We start from the raw sequence: 17,983 nt of genomic DNA, 5'->3' as shown, positions 1-17,983 counted from the left end.
TACCTCAGCCAGGCGATCAAGGTCAGTATCAACAATGATAAAACATGCTGATAGTATGACCCTTGGTATGATGTGCTGAGAGGGGCATTTCACCTCTGTGGTCTTCCAAAACCCCATCATACCAGTTTCCATCATGAGAAAAACCTCAGACAAATCCAAACCGAGAGACATTCTGCAGTGCACATAACCAGCACTCTTCAAAACTGTCAAGGCCATCAAAAGCAGGGAGAGTGCCTGTAATCCCAGCACTTTGGGAGGCCGAGGTGGGCGGATCACAAGGTCAGGAGATCGAGACCATCCTGGCTAACACGAGGAAACCCCATCTCTACTAAAAATACAAACGATTAACCGGGTGTGATGGTGGGCGCCTGTGGTCCCAGCTACTCGGGAGGCTGAGGCAGGAGAATGGTGTGAACCCGGGAGGCGGAGCTTGCAGTGAGCCAAGATTGTGCCACTGCACTCCAGCCTGGGCAACAGAGCGAGACTATGTCTCAAAAAAAAAAAAGAAAAAAAAAAAAAGGTCAGGGGGAATTTGAGAAACTATCACAGCCCAGAGGAACCTAAAGCGACATGATGACTAAATGTAACATGGTCTCCTGGATGGGATTCTGGGATGGAAAAAGGACATTACAGCCAAACTAATGCAGTCCAATAAAGAACGGAGTTGAGTTGATAAAAATGACTTACTGACAAGTGTACCCTAGTAATGCAAATGGTTAACCGTAGGGGAATTCTGTGGCATATGGGAACTCTCTGTATTATCTTTACAAACTTTCTGTAAACCTGAAACTATTGTGAAATGTATTTATTTGATAGGGGACAAGTTTACATCCCACCCCTCCAGAAAGTCTTTCTCACTCCTCACTTCTCAGCTAAGCCTATGCCTCCTCCTTGCACGTGGGCACTAAGTCTGCAAAGCTTATTCTCACTGGCACTGTGTTGCATTTAAATGGTCCCTCACTGTGTGCACGTCTGTGGGTTCTAGCTCTCCTCCTGAAGGACAGACTTCTTAAAAGCAATGGTGCAGCTCTACCTGTCCTGGCTTTGTATCCATGGCAGCAGTCCAGGGCTCCTATGCAGTGGACACTTACACATCGACCTTGAGAAAGCCACTTCTTCCTCTTCCTTAGAAGTAGAACAGACATAAATGACAATGACCTAGATTAGGAGGAAGTTTTCTTAGAAGTAATGAACTATGCAATGGCTGTATAAATTATTGCACATAAACAACTAAACACTATACTGAAGACACAGAAAATAATAGATGTCCGCTGTGGCTACTATTACAGCACAGTTGGCCTTTCATCTCCCCTTTGTCTCCCCAAAGACACACACTTCGGCCATCCAGCAAAGCTTTCATCCCTGCATCCAATCAATGGCCAAGTCCTATCAATTCTGCTTCTTAAATATCCCTTGCATGCGTCCATTTCTCTCCACCCCCATGGTCAACACAGTCATCTAAGGCAATGGCATCTCTGGCTAAAACATGATCATTTGGGGCTCTGGTTTGTCTTCTTGCAAACACTCTCATCCTGTCCACAATAATTTTTGCAGGATCTTTTTAACACGACCATCTTATTATGGAATTGCCATGCTAAAACCCTTCTGTGTCAAATCCAACTTCAAAATCCTTTCCAGGGCCACAAGGGTCTGTGCCTCTCTGGCCCCAGCCCTACCCCTCAGCTTCTCTTCAATCACTGCGAGCCAACCTACTGGCCTCCTGCCACCTCTGCCATGTTTATTTTTTGTCCAATCTCAGGGCCATTGTAGATACATAGATACTGTTTCCTCTGCCTAGAAATCCCTCCTCCCTCTTGTCCACCTCCCTGTCTTTGCCTGAGTAATTTCAATTCTTTCTCCAGATCATGAATACAAATAACCTCCTCAGGGAGCTATTTCCTGAGGAAGTAATATGTATTCAACCCAACTTGGTCCATGTGCAGGAGCATCCTGTGAACGCACTTTGGCAAAGCAAAGGAAGACCCACTCGCCACATGTTTAACGTGACTCCATGCAGGACAGAAAGCTCCACGTCACTGTTATCTGCCCCTCTGTCCCTAGGACCAGCCTAGTGACTGGCTCGAGCAGGGACTCTGTGAACATGAGCAGACTGTTGGATGAAGGTATCGATCCACTGATTGATTCCGCTGTCTCCCTTCCAAGCACAGTGCAGCATTCCTGACATTGTTCCCGGTTCTCCTCTTTCATAATGCTTCTGTTCCTCCTTTGAAATGAACGACCAATAGCACAAATGTCAAGTCTCTTTCCAGAGCACTTGGGGGAGTCTTTGAGGATGTCTGATTCACCTCATTTGTCACTATTGAATTTTTACCAGGTGGGAGTATTGTCCATCTTTACCACAGCGATTTGTTCATCATCATACAAATTATAATGATAGGGAACCACATTAAGCATGACTCAAAACAAAGAAATGAAATACATTTTGCACAGCCAGTTCATCAAGATAGAAGCCATACGATATTCACTGCATATAAAAGGCACATCAAGCCTTCACTTGGTCCCTTTTAAGAGGATGACACAATTTCTGGGGTAGTTGGGACATTAGGAATGATCATATGATGCTTTAGTGAAAATGTACTTTTGGTTTTTCTTCAGCCTGTCCAAGCTCCCATGATTCACTGAGGAAACTGCCTTGTTAAGGGGATAATAGGTTATGTGGTCCCCTCAGTCGAAAAAAAGTTCCTGCAAGTTAATTACTCTTTCTGGGTCTCTGACCTATTTGAATTTGGCCAAAATGCCTGAAGAGGGTTTTCTTCTCATGTCTGACTTAGCATCAGCGAGAAAGAACTGGGACCTTCTCAAATAAGATGTCCTCATAAGAATTTCTACAACCCTGCCTTTGTGGTCTGTTGCTTCCAATAAAACGAGAAGATTATGCTGGACTGGGCATCTCATGATGAGTGAGAACGACTCTAAGAATCAGCCAGTCCAATAAATGTGGGTTTGGAGTGTGCACAGTGCTCATACGTGTGCATGTGTATGTTTGTGTATGTGTGTTTATGCCTGTGTGCACATGTATACATGTGTGTATGCATATGTGTATATGTGTGCGTGTGTGAATGTCAGTCACATATCTGTTTTCAAACAAAGAGGTGACTCTGTTCTCACAGCACCTCACCTTTTCTTCCAAAAAGCTGTTGGAGGGGTTTTAATTCTACCCTTTAGCTGTTAGTTGGACCACAACTGGTCTCTATCTACATCTTCCATGACTGGTTTTTAAAAGATCAGTGAACCCTTTGACATTGTCTGCAAATTGTGAGTGTCTGTCCATTTACACACATTGTTCAGGAGAGGGGGTCAAAGGTTTACCTTAGTTTCCTTTTTAAAAATTTTATGGGTACATAGTAGGGTCTTTATTTACGGGGTACATGGAATATTTTGACAAAGACATGCGATACATAATAGCCACATCAGGGTAAATAAGGTATCATCACCTCAAGCATTTATCCTTTCTTTGTGTTACAAACAATCCAATTATACTCTTTTAGTTATTTATAAACATATGATAAATTACTGCTAACTGCCAGCACCCTGCTGTGCTGTCAAACACTAGACCGTCTTTATTCTACCTAACTGTATTTTTGTCCCCATTAACCATCTCCCCTCCCCCTCCCCCTCCCCTTCCCAGTTTCTGGGATCGGGATCTGTCATTCTACTCTCTCAGACTCTTAAAAAGGTCTGATTTAAATAAAAGGAAAAAAAAGTAGTAGAAGCCCAACCTCTGGCGGTAGACTGATGTAGATATCCAGTCTCTCCAGACCTCACACAGGGGAGCAGTTCCTCACCCAGAGGACAAGGTGGGCATCAATACATGATGCATGCAGAGGCACCAACAGAACGCTTGTCAAATGACAGGCACTAGATACTGTGATGTTGATACACTTTAGTCCACCCCTAAAGGTGCCCATCCTCCTCTTTCCAGACTGGAGATGAAGCCAGCGAGGCAATTCTCCCAACCACAGCTCTGGCACCAGCTTCTGCGGCCTGTTGCGTGTGGATGTGTCCTAGACCCATCGATTGGAAGACAAGGAGGTGAACTGCCAGCACCTTTCATTTCAGAGGTATGGGTATGAGAACAATGTCCTCCAGAGACCAAACTGCAGAGAGAAACTTCACTAAGAAAATCCATTCGCTACAAGGCAAAGTATTATCTGACCTCTCCTGGGGGCCTTATCATAAAGTCAACACAGTGAGCCCCTGGAAATTACAGTGCATTCAGGACTGCCCAGCTTACCATAGGACTCCAGAGCCACATCTGGTAACAGCCTATTTTCAACATATTGAGTGGTGAGAGGTGGAGACCTCAGCTCTGACCTAATTACAGCCCTCCTGTTTGTCTCCTCATCAGAGCATGAGCACCCTGGGAGGAGGGGCTGTCCTCCTCAGCATCGTATCCTATCTCCAGGTGGGCCAGGTGGCCTGTGGTTACAAACCTGTTGGGTATTTTGCTGTGGCTGATGAATTGCCTGTGATTTGGGTTTTCACTTAAAATATCATAACGAAAATCACCCAAATCTATCTATGTATCTATCTATCTATCTATCTTATCTATCTATCTTATCTATCTATCTATCTATCTACCTACCTACCTACCTATCTTTAGAGATATCTCATTCTGCCGCCTAAGCCGGAGTGCAGTGATGCAATCATAGCTCACTGCTGCGTTCAAGCGACCCTCCTGCCTCAGTCTTCCAAGTAGGTAGGACTCCAGGCACGTGCCACCATACTCAGATAATTTTTCAAATTTTGTAGAAATGGGGTCTTGCTATGTTGCCCAGGTTGGTCTCAAATTCCTGGCCTCAAGTGAGCCTCCGAACCTCAGCCTCCTAAAGAACTGAGATTACAAGTGTGAGCCACCATGCCTGACTACTGCATGCCCATCGTGTACAGAATAACTCTGTGATTCTTTTCTTCAAGGCATCTACCGAACGTTAACGTGCATATTTGAAAGCAATCTGTGGTAGGCTGTACACTATTTCCTCACAATATTCCCTTCCCTCTCACCCCTGCCATGCTTCACTTTCACCAGAAAGACCCCTGCTCTGCTGATGTTGAACTTTTTGGACAATGGAAAGGGGTGGCTGGGCCACTTCCAAGCCAGAGCCATGGGAGGATCCCCTGTTGCCAATGATCCTACCCCACACCCACCCCCACCATGAGAATTCACCTCGTCTGAGGGCTGCTTCCTCACCCCGAGTTTCAAGACAAAATCCACGCAGAGAAGCCCTGAACCAACAGCCGGACCCTGCAGCCTTGCCCAGCTGAGTTGTCACTGACCCACAGGCCCAACCGTGAGCAATCAATGCTTGTTTTCAGCCAATGAGACATTGGGTTCTATGTTACATACCATTATTTGACAGAAACCTGGGTGTTTAACTCAAGTCCTGCTTCGGTGATTTCCTCTCTTAACTGACTGCCAGACCACTCATGAAGCATTCTATCATGCACTGTTTGCAATTATAAGTTATCGTCTTATGCATCATGTCTTCCCAACCGGACTGGGAACCCCTGAACCCAGGAAGTGTGTCCTCTGCTTGTTTGCATCTCCTACTCTTCCCACCTTATTTTATTACCTCTAATATATGGTAATTTAAAAGTGGTCATTAATAACTCATAATATTTCTTCAATGTTCTGTAATGATTATTCATGACTAGCCACTGTAGCATATTACATTATAATCACACACAAATGGAGCTGGAAGATGTCCTTTATAATTACTAACATTTGGGCGGGGTGCGGTGGCTCACGCCTGTAATCCCAGCACTTTGGGAGGCCGAGGTGGGGCAGGCGGATCACTAGGTTAAGAGATTGAGACCATCCCGGCCAACATGGTGAAATCCCATCTCTACTAAAAATACAAAAACTAGCTGGGCGTGGTGGCATGTGCCTGTAATCCCAACTACTCGGGAGGCTGAGGCAGGAGTATTGCTTGAACCCGGGAGGTGGAGGTTGCAGTGAGCCGAGATTGCGCCACTGTACTCCAGCCTGGCTGCAGAGTGAGACTACATCTCAAAAACAAAACAAAACAAAAAAACAAAAATGACACTAACATTTATTGTTGACTTACTAAAAACTGTTCTAAGCACTTCACCTTAACCCACTTAGTCCTCTCAGTAGCCAAATGAGGGAGAGACTGTGAGTTCCCAAGTTCACACCACAAGCCAGTGGTGCAGCCAAGATGAAAATTCAGGTCATTTGGCCCCAGATGACATGATCCTAGCTAAATGAGGGGACAGTGAATCCTGCTAGTATCCTCTCCCCAGTCACACTGGTTACTCGGCCTGGCCAGCTTCTTAGCTGGGGAGCTGCCAGCGTCACATGCAGCCCACTCTGTTGCTGGACACAAGAGTTGTAAGAAAGATCTTCTCCATGGTGCAAAATCCGGTGCTTCTTCTCCTTTGAGCCAATGCAGAGTACATCTTCCTCCTGAAGCAGCCCATCAAATGACCTGAAGGCTCTGAGGATACCCCTGACAAAGCCTCCCAGCCAGAAGAGGTAACCAGCCCTTTCCTGTGGTGGCCCTTTAGTGGACTCATGCCACATCCTCTCATCCCTGATCTTTACAACACCTCGCCCCTCCAATACAGCCTCGCCTAGACTGTTTACGAAGTGCTTTAAAATGAGGAAAGCCTGAACAAAAATGCAGGCACTGTGATTACTGGACACAATAAGGGACACTCAACAAAAGCTAGTTGAACTGAATTAGTCACACCCACTGAGAAATGGTTGAGATACCTAAAAACATTGTTTCTTGAGATCTTTATTTCTTTACTGAATTTCAGGGAAGGCAAGCACCAGACACATCATCCTGAGATCTGTGATTCCGGGGTGTGCAACAGAAGTTTTTGACAAAGAGGTGAAAGCAGTTAGTTAAAACCTGGTCCAACAAGTGGAAGAACAAGTGATAGACTCTAGGAACGGTCACCACATGGGATGACCTACATGAGGAACCTCCCTCGAGAGAACCCAGAAGAGGCTCTCGTCAAAAACACCAGCAGGAGAGCCACAGTTCAGAGGGCAACCGCTTCAGACACATGCCCCCGCTGTAAGAGTAGGCCTCGGTCTACATCTCAGTGGCTGATGGTGATATCAAGTTCATGCTCAGCTTTTACAAGCTAAGAAAAATATATATAAAAGCTCTCCTAAAATAAATGCGTATTGTACTCTAAACACACAAAGATCATTTGATTTTAAGCTTTCATTTTAGCTTCAAGGGTACATGTGCACATTTGTTATACAGGTAAACTTGTGCCACGGGGGTTCGTTGTACAGATTATTTTGTCACCCAGGTACTAAGCCTACTACCCAACAGTTATTTTTTCTGCTCCTCTCCCTCCTCCCAGCCTCCACCCCCAGGTAGACCCCAGGGTCTGCTGTTCCCCGCTACATGTCTATGTGTTCTCATCATTTAGCTCCCACTTACAAGTGAGTACATGCGCTATTCGGTTTTCTGTCCCTGCATTCGTTTGATAAGGATAATGGCCTCTAGCTCCAAAGCTCATTTTCATGACTTTTTTCCCCGTCTCTAGGGAAATCCAAGTGTTCTTGTTTGAAATACTTTCTCCTTACAAAAAACAAGGGTATGTGGCTCGGTGGTCAGACATGCTCTTTGGAGCCAGACCACCAAGGATCCCAGTTCTTGATCTTCCCCCATGAGGTAAGGTCCTGGGCAAGTTAGGAAACTGCTCTCAGTCTCAAGACTCCTCATGACTAAAAAGGAGATGACAATATCACCTATATTGTGAGACTCTCCCAGTGATTCAATGAAGTAAAGCAATTAACATAATACCCACCCACGGATATAGCTTTCACTATAGCCAATGCCTGTAGATTAGATCAACAGATGAGGAGGGTGGATCCTTCTACTCAAGGTACTTTTCACTACTAAGCAAGCAAAGGCAGATAATGTCATATAGCTTGTTTTCATATTATGCATATGGAAACAGCACAGAGCTTTCCCCCTCTACACTGTGAATAGACTCGTGGGCCTCAGTGCTCTCGGGGCCTCAGCTTTTATTTAGAAAGCTAAGTTGTCTGCTGGCAAACTTTCAAGCTCCATTTCTTCATGCCTGATGGGCCACAAACCAGCTCTGTGAGCTGGAGAGAAGCTGTAACTAATAAGCACGTCGAGGTACTCTCTCTCCTTAACATGCGATGCTCATGTCTTACTGGAAAGAGAAGTGGCCTTTCAGGAAGAAAATGACCTAGTGATGGAGTGTCTCTGTTTGACGGGCACAATCGGGTTAAAGAAAATATAGTGAAACTCAATCAGCGTTAATGCCTAGGAACCGGGTAAGTGGCTTGGTTTATTTCCATTTTCTGCCCCCTGTGGCAGTCTTTCTTCCTTATACCCTCCTTCTTGGCCTTGCTTTTTCCCTATATTCTTTCAATATTTTTTTAGTGTCTACCACCTGCCTAAGTATGGAAGTTTCAAAGGTGAAAGGGTCCCAGGCTTTGCCTTCAGGAAGGTCACACTGCAGTGAGGAAAACAGACACTTCCAGAGAAAAATCACAAAACCACAGAGAAGTGCAGCACTAAAGACAGACAACGTGGGACTCCACTCTCTGGATATGAGAAGTTTACAGTGCAGGAGACACAAGAGCAAAGCTCGGTTTTCCAGGAAAGGCATTCTTTCCGTCTTTACTGGATGCGAGTTTTAAAACTATATACTGGATTTCTCTCCTGACTTAATTTTCCCTAAAGTAAAACAAACATAATGCAAGTGAGTCTTAATGGGCTGCTTGAAACTCGTACAGCACAAAGAAAATCGTATTTTATAGCAAAACAAAGGCAGATGTTTGGGAAGACTGTCTATCTTGATTGTTAATAAAGAAACTTATGTTATTCATCATGTTTTGTGTGATTTGTCTGTTTCTTCTAAGCATTAAGGGAGGAGCAATTTGAGTGAGGTGAGAAGTTTGGTGAGCTAGATTTTAAGTGGCCCCAACCCAGGGACACATACACCATGTGCTCCAGGCTCCGTGGGGATGGTGCGTGGATGAGAGCAGACAGGTGCGTCCACACCTCAGGTCCACCCTATTCAGCTTCTCCAGCACTTGGGAACACCCCCAGTTTGGTGCAGTGAAAAGGATGTCTTGGCTTTGGTTTCAGAACACTCTCACCTCAAATTCCAGCTCTGGCATTTGCAATCACTATTACTACTGGCAAACTCTAACCTTTCAATTCCTGATCTGCCAAATGGACATGGTGAGGCCACGCTGTAGTGCAGGTGCAGTGGCTAAGTAAGGTGACCTGGCCGCCATTCCCAAGGCACCGTCAGACTTAGGGAGCCAAAACTTTGAGAGCCAAACTTAGGGAGTTCGGGAATGTGTATGCCTCCCCCCATTTCAGGTCTGTGAGATGCACAGGTACTGCTCTTTTTCCCATCTATGTATAAGAAAACTCAATCCTTGTTTTTGAGACAGGATCTCACTCTGTCACCCAGGCTGGAGTGCAGTGGCACAGTCATAGCTCACTGTAGCCTTGAACTCCCGGGTTTAAGTAATCCTCTCACCTCAGCTTCCTGAGTAGCTGTAACTACATGCAGGCACCACCATACCCAGCTAATTTTTGTACTTTTTGTAGAGACAGGGTTTTGTGTGTTGTCCGGGCTGGTCTCAAACTCCTGGGCTCAAGGGTTCCACCCGCCTTGGCCTCCCAAAGTACTGGGATTACAGGCATGAACCACCATGTGTGACAGAAAACTAAATCTTGACAAGATCAGACAAGTCACCTAAGATCAAATAGATAGTGATGGCGGAACTGAGCTCGGCTGACTTCAAAGACAGGGAGTAGAAGAACTCAACAATATCTCTGGAATTTGCAGTTGATACCATTAAAAGCAAGCCTAAACACAGAATGTGATAGCTAATTTTGTGTGTCAACCTGGCTAGGCTACACTGCCCAACTGTTTGGTCAAGCACTAGTTTAGATATTACTGTGAAGGTATTTCTTAGATGTGATTAACATTTACAAAATACTATTGCCAGGAGCAGTGACACTCCTGTAATCCCAGCTACTGAGGAGAAAGAGGTGGGAGGATCACTCAAGCTCAGGAGGTCAACGCTGCAGTGAGCTGTGATCAGGCCGCTGAACTCCAGCCTGAGTGACAGAGCAAGACCCTGTCTCTTAAAAACAAACAAACAAAAATACCATAAATGTACTGAAAGTCAACTCTGAGAAAAGCAGATGACCCTTCATAACGTGAGTGGGCTTCATCTAATCAACTGAAAATCTTAAGAATTAAAGACTGAGGTTTCCAGAGCAAGAAAGAGTTCTTCCTCAAAACTACAACTAGAAACCACACCTGAGGGGATAGCCTGCCTGTAACCGCGCAGATTTCAGATTCAAGATTGCAACATCAGCTCTTATGGGAGCTTCCAGTCTGCTGAACTGCCCCTGTGGATTTCAGACTTGCAGGCCCCCGTGATCACATGAGCCAATTCTTTAAAATAAATATCCCTCTCCCCTTCTCTCTGTCCCTCTCTCTATGTGTCATAGATAGATACATTGATAGTATTGATCTGTTTCTCTGGAAGGTGTAGACTGAAAATACGACGTACTGAGTATGAATCTAAAACAGCTAAGATGGCCGAACTGGAGCACCTTCTAATTGTAATGAGGTGGCACTGGAACTTCACTAAGAGGTCAAGAATAGATATACACCCAAATTTGAGATTTGCCTTCATGGTCATGACATCTGAAGCCAAGGGGAGAAGGAAGACCCTAAAGAAGAAAGTTCAGGGATGGGCATAAGGTGTATGAGGCAGGCCTTTGGCAGCCCTTTATTTTGGGTGTAGGAGAAGAAAAGACAGACAGGAGAGCTGTGCAGAGGAATCAGTAACAACGGATGCTGCAGGAGGGAGGAGGATGCAGAAGGAGACTGAGGCTGAGTAGGCCCGGGGCTGGGAGAGGCTGGTCAGATGACTGGGGCTTGGCTTGGAGGTCAGAGAGACTGCCAAAGAAAGCACATGTAGAAGAGGCAGCAATACCAGCGCAGATGTGAGCGAGGCGAGAAAGGACAGCTGTTTTATCTTAATGTTTTAGTATACCGTCAGTCCTCGAACATGCTGGGAGACAGAGGCACCAACCACAATGCAGTTCAATATCCACATTTAACTTTTGATTCCAAAAATGTAACTACTCATAGCCTACTGTTGACCGGAAGTCTTACTAGTAAATAAACAGTGGAGGAAGACTTATTTTCCATGTTTTAGGTATTATATGTTGTATTCTTACAATAAAGTAAGCTAGAGCAAAGAAAACGTTAAGAAAATCATGAGGGAGAGAAAATACATTTTCTATTCATTGAGGGGAAGTGGATCATCGTAAAGATCTTCATCCTTGCGATCTTTGTGTTGAGTGGGCTGACGGGGAGGAGGAGGGGTTGGCCTTGCTGTATCAGGGGTGGCAGAGGTGGAAGAAAATCCGTGTATAAGTGACCCGCAAAGTTTAAACTCGCATTGCTCAAGGGTTATTTCTACTATTAAAAGACTTACAGTAACATGAAACGCAATTCCTTTGTCACAAGCTGGTTACCAAAGCTGGGTTTCACCTTTTTGTAACAAAATTACTAGGATACAAACCTCTGCCAGCTCCTACCAGGACCCCTGGCTGCTTCTGAGCTCCCCAGCAGGACACCTGCCTTGGGGCTCCTCTGCCATGTTCTGGCCTCCCTGGCTTCTCTGCCTCTGCCTACTGATTTTTTTAAATAATCAGGAGGGCTTTCTGCTTAGTTCTTGACTGACCTCCACAAATCAAGAACCAGGGTGACTCCCCAAGTATCATCATGCCTTGAACAAGAGCAAGCTTATTTAATAATTTGTTTTTGAACATCTAAGGCCTGTTTTTTTTTTTTTTTTTTTGGCCCAAGGGTTAATAATTCTCCTTACATCCAATTCCAATTTGTGAGTAACTGTGCTCATTCTTTTTCTTAACCATACTGTTAGTATTTTTATTCTCCCTTAAAAATGGAAACACCTGGTTTTTTTCTCCTTTTTACTGACGTCCCCTTATTCATTCAAAATCACCCAACATACTTACCTCCCTATCAAGCTTACCAGAATCAGGATCTCTTATCTATGTCATGTAAACCTCTAATTTCAGCCCATCTTTCTCCACTCATTAGTCCTCATTGGTTCCTGAATAAAGTTTACATTCACCTGCCTGGTATTCAAGGGCTCCAGGATCTCACCTTATTCTAAATATTCTAATCTTCCACTGGAGTCCTACTGGTCTGTGCCCTCCCTCCAAAGTCTCTATAGAAGTCATTTCACTCAAGCTCCTGCCTTTGATGGACTGATCATCCTTGATCTTCACTGATTCCTCCAATAGTCAGTCACTCAATAATCAAGTCAGTCTAGTACTTGAAGTTAAGCTGATATATATATTGAGACACACAGATAACGGACTCTCTTCTTTCTCCTTGTTCCCAGTAAGATTGTCATTTCTTTTTCTGTGTTTCCCTCTCATACCTTTTCTGTACAATGTAGCATGATATTCTCCAAAGTGTCAAGAGAATCTTGATGCTTTATCATATTGCCCACACCAAAGGTCACATGCCCATTGTAATGTCAAGGATTTGGTGAGAAAGCAGAGCTTCAGGATAGGGTCAATCAGGAGAGTCAGGGAGATAAGACAAGAAGTCACTACACAGGCTACACAGGCAACCAGCATCCCCATCCCGTCCTCCAAAAAAAAAAAAACGAAAAAGAAAAAACATTCACAGTAATTTTGGTACTGTCACACGTGTTGAAGCAAAGAACATATTAGACGACACGGGTAGAAAAAACCTGTTTCCTAGAAACTGTATTACCTCTATAGTGGGCAAACTCATTCTGAACAATGAATGGGTTTTGATCATATCTGAAATACAGGATTTAAAACCAGAAAATACTGATGATATAAAATCAAACTCAGAAATATCCCTATGCATTATAGACTTATAGCCAAGGCATGTTTTCTTAAGAATCACCAAACATGGAAATATACATGTTTCAAATCAACACAGTATTACACAAAAGTTCCATTTGGCCATTATTATACTCCTCAAGTTCTTCATTCTGTCTCTGAAAATATTCCAACCACAAAGCAACACCAGCCAGTCGTGAGCAAAGGACTTTCAGAGACTGTTACTCAGTCGTTTTCCATAACAGAAAGGCATTTCCATGAAATATTCAAGATCTCACAAGGACAATCCAGTTCATTAGCATTAATACAAAAACTTAAATGATAAAGATTAATATGGTCCCCACCAAATGATGGCACAGAAATCATAAAGCATTTTATACTAAAATAGTAAACAAAGCCTTTCCACAGCTTGTAACATGGATAGCTAACCTAAAACGTCTTCATTATAAAACACCCAGAAATGTTAGATAAAATCAACATTCTTTTAAAATATATAGTGAGATCACAAAAAATGATAAATGTTTAGGCAAAAAATAATAAGTATACACTAGAAAGAGATAGACACATGAGCTGATGGACATAGCAGCAGATATGGTTGGGCTACCATTCTTGGTAATAAGGGAGGTTGGGGCTGAAGATTTAATGCCCACATGGGTACAGAAGAGTTCTTCAACCTAAGGGAGGCAAGATATCGAAACTGAAAAAGGTTCATAAAGGAGAATTCTCAGGAAGGGAACAAAAAGACAGACTAGAAAAATGCATGCACGATCATAAGAAGAAAACAAGAATGCTCATCTCCTGTTACAGGAAAAAAAAAATGTGTCCTTTGAGAATTTGTATGATGGGCTCACACTTCACTTGACTTTGAGGTTGGAATTTATAACAGTTGCATAGTAAGAAATTCCAGACCAAGAAATTAACATAAATTGTGATTCAATGATATTCTTGAATGATTTGGCAGAAACAAATGGAAAAAAAGAAACCTTTCAGAAGGCATCCAGGCACATTCCCTCTGAACGTAAGTTCAAAATCAGAAATAGCAAAGGTGGATAAAAATAATCTGCCATAATCAACAGACATCTAAGAGTGTGATGAGACTCGGAAAACTTCATATAACAGAAGATTCAGATAGAGGCTGGAAGCAGAGTGTATTTTTAAATATTAAAGAAAGAATTTACACATAAAGATTAAAATACAATAATAAATCTCAGAGAAGTTTGAAAATGAAACAAAAGTAACTTCTAAAAATTAATCACTAAAATTAAAAATTCAAAGAAAGTCTGATACAGTAGATTAGACACAATAGAAATGAAACTTAACTGAAAAAATAGATAAATGACATTCCAAAACACATATTAGAGAATATAGAAAACTGAGAGATTTCAGTTTTTGATAGGATCTCCCACTGAACATAAAGGAAAATGCTGCATAAAATAATTTTAAAGTACATAACATTTAATTAATTTGGAGATGGAAAAATGTAAGCCTGCTTAAGAAAGCCCAAAAAATTTGAAGCGATAGTAGAGATACAGAGAAATAATGGAGGCTGAGTTAAACCTAATGCAACTACAAAATACAATTTCATTATGGGTTTAGGGGTCAGAAGAAAAATTACAGGGGCACAACAGAGGTGGAACCTGATCAAAGACCACCTATATAAAAACAGAATTCTAAACAGTTAAATTCTCAGATTATAGATCAACCATAAATGTTGCACACCCCCACCCCACCCCCTCTTTAAAAAATACCTGTAGCAAAATGGCACCGAATGGAGAGAAAAAAGTATTTCCCCCTATAATTTGTAATCACAAGCTAAGTATAATGCAAATCTGTTGCCCTAACTGAATGAGTCAAAAGACCTCAAACTTAAAAATGTAGATGGCAATTCTAGGTCAGTAGTGTCCACAAACCTAGCAAAAGTAAATGCAAATTTTCTTTGGAAAAATATACAGTCGTCCCAGTTTCAAATAATTTCCAGTTAAATTTCAAGTAATATGAACTCACAGTGAAGCATCACAAAATACTTGAGAGTGCCAACGGAAGAAACAGATGGCAGAATCAGATCCACAGTGGTTTGAATCATTAGAATCACCACACACAAACAAGTGTAAGATAGTCATATTTAATACTCTCAAGTAAATAAAATAAGAAATGGAAAAATAAGCAAAAAGCAAAAAATTTTTATTAGTCAGACAAAAAGAACTTGTAGAAATAATCTAAAATTAGAAACTCAATAAATGGATTTAATAGAGGCTTCGATTCCACTTAAGACAAAAATCAGTGAACTAGAAAATAGAGATGAAGAAAAATTTCTAGAATACAGCACAGTATTAATTTTTTTTTTTTAAATGATGTTTTGACATCTTAGAGTGGGAGCCTGCCAGCTTGGGAGAGACTGCAACTTCCAGGGCTAATTACTAGAGTTAATAAACGAGTCACCTGTGAACATATCTTTTCTCTACAAACCAACCAATCCTAAGTTCATACCCCCCACCCCCACCTTTCTCCTTTAACTCTCACAATCCAAGCCAGTAATTTCCCTGCTCCAAATCAACCTGGCCAATGACCAGACAATTACAGACAGCTGCTATGCCCTAAATCCTGCCAGAATTATTCAAACTGGCCAAGTTGACTCGGCCCTGCCTTGACTTTCCCGCAGTAACTTCAATAAAGGCTATGGCCTGTGCTTCTCTTTCACTCCCACCCTGCCTCCTGACCAGCTCTGGTGCTGTCCCATGTGTTTATTCATGGCAAGCAATGCCTCTCACTCCCAGGGAACTGTGAGTAATAAACTTTTCTTCCCAGTGGCACTGACAGATCCATGTCCTCACTCTATCACCTCTACACATTAAAATCCTGTGGATACATTTTAACATAAGCACAGATTCCAAAAGATAAATATGGCAAAGAGTTTAAGACACATGAAATACAATATAAGAGTTTCCAACATCTATCTACTTGGAATTCATAAGGAGAAAATAAGAGAAAGCAAATGTGAAAAGACAACAGCTGAGAATTTTCCAACCAAAACTATTAAAGGACCCTAATTCTTATGCTCAAGGAGCCCAAGCATCCTAGAAAATAAATGGCTAAACACGTAAGAAAACCACCAAATATCAATGATTAAATGAACATCTCTAAAAAAAAGCAGGCAGAGAGAAAAGAGACCATTTACAATAGAACAACCCTAACTCGACTTTTCAGCAGTAACTACAGAGCTAGGAAGAAAAAGGGGTGGGAATCGTATCGTCAAAGTGAAACAGGAAAAATTACCTTGTCCTCCTCGCGTGGCGTGCAACGAGGGTGTTATTTGCTTCTTCAGTGCCCCGCTGCTCAAACCTCTAGGGGAGCATACAGACGGGCAGGCTGTGGAGCTCCCACGCCCCCGCAGGGTGGGTGAATCTTATCCACCTGGGCTTGGAGAATGAGTGCGAGGGTTTGAGTGCAAGTAGCTCTCAGTCGATAAAGGGGCCACAGAAGACAGACGGCTTTCCCCTGAAGCCTGGCCGCTTGGCAGCCCAGAAGCTCCTCCGACTGCCTCAGCCGAACTCCTCGGCGTTGCTCAGGGGTCAGCGTTCTGCTGACCTGCCGGCATGGCTAGTGCCTGGCTGGCGTTCCTCTGGAGACCAGGCCACTTGTCTGTTCCTTCCCGAACACGCTCCTCTCCACATCCAGCCACTTCCGTCTCCGCCTAGCAGAACATCTTCGCCTTTTATAGGCACAGGATGGGGGCGTGGCAGGCCAGGGTGCTGCTGGGAAATACAAGACAAGCCTGTCCTCACCTAGGTCCGTGGGGTTGGAGCCCTAGCGAGGACCACTCCCTACTCTAGCCAGCACTTCCCTTCCCTCTTCCGTATCATTTAAAGGGGCCACGCTCTTTTCCTCACAGCACTTCCCTTACATATCAAAAGTGCTTAAAGAATTTGTCAGCCGGGCACTGTGGCTCACGCCTGTAATCCTAGCACTTTGGGAGGCCGAGGCGGGTGGATCACCTCAGGTCAGGAGTTCGACACCAGCCTGGCCAACATGGCAAAACTCTGTCTCTAATAAAAATAAAAAAACTAACCGGGCGTGGTGGTTGGTGCCTGTAGTCCCAGCTACTTGGGAGGCTGAGGCAGGAGAATCGCTTGAACCTGGGGGGCAGAGGTTGCAGTGAGCCGAGATGGCACCACTCACTCCAGCCTGGGTGTCAGAGCGAAACTCCATCTCTGGGAAAAATAAATAAATAAATAAAAGAATATGATTGTCAACTTAGCATTGCATACTCAGGAAAAATACCTTTTAAGAATGGGGTGAAGTATTTTCAGAAAACAAAAACTGAGAGTTTGCTCTCAATGTGTACTCACTGAAGGAAATTTTAAGGGCAGAATAAAAGTAATCCCAGATGGGGGGGAAAAAAACGTGTTGAGCAAAGAAAGTGGTAAATAAAGTTTTAAGGCTTTGTGCTTTAAAAAAAAAATTATTTTTCTTTCTTTCTTCTTTCATTCTTCTTTCTTTCTTCTTTCCTTCCTTCTTTCCTTTCTTCCTTCCTTTCTTCCTTTCTTTCCTTTGGCCTTTCTTAGCCTCAAAGCATATATTCTCAGAGGGTGTTTGAGGTTATTTTCTGTGGTTCTTTTACTATTCACGAGAAGGATAAAACTATTGAGTAACATTAACTTTTTAAGATATTATGCAATACGAATTGAAATATTGTTTCTTGTTGAGTAAAGGGGGAAATGAAATGGAACAAAAGCTCAATCCATCCAGAGAAGACAATGATAAAAGGAAAATTAAGTGCAAAAGTCAAGACTAATAAAAAACATAACATAAGATGGTAATTTATACCCCAACATATCAGTAGTTACAAAATACAAATAGAAAAATGACTCAGTTAAAAGATAAAGATTACCAGATGGGATTTTTTTTCAAACTTCAGCTCTATCAGACTTTAAGGTGAAAGCATTACTAGAGATAGTCACATACAATGAAAAACAAGTCATCAGAAATATATAATAGCATCAACCTTGCATGAATCTTAAAACTTAACATCAAAATATACTAAGCATAAAATT

At 42.8% G+C, this 17,983-nt stretch overlaps 1 long non-coding RNA gene across 2 annotated transcripts in view; it reads right to left on the bottom strand.

Annotated features, from left to right (window-relative positions):
* The window catches only part of LOC123569868 (uncharacterized), a 662,349-nt gene extending 645,731 nt beyond the window's left edge, over positions 1-16,618 (bottom strand). For both annotated transcript variants that reach the window (XR_010582501.1, XR_010582502.1), the window contains exon 1: positions 16,206-16,618. This is a non-coding gene — a long non-coding RNA (uncharacterized lncRNA). The remainder of the gene's footprint in view (positions 1-16,205) is intronic.
* Between the last annotated feature and the right edge of the window lie 1,365 nt (positions 16,619-17,983).

Source organism: Macaca fascicularis, chromosome 17, assembly GCF_037993035.2.
Source record: "Macaca fascicularis isolate 582-1 chromosome 17, T2T-MFA8v1.1".
Lineage (NCBI taxonomy): Eukaryota > Metazoa > Chordata > Mammalia > Primates > Cercopithecidae > Macaca > Macaca fascicularis.
This window is presented reverse-complemented; position numbering and strand designations above follow the sequence as displayed.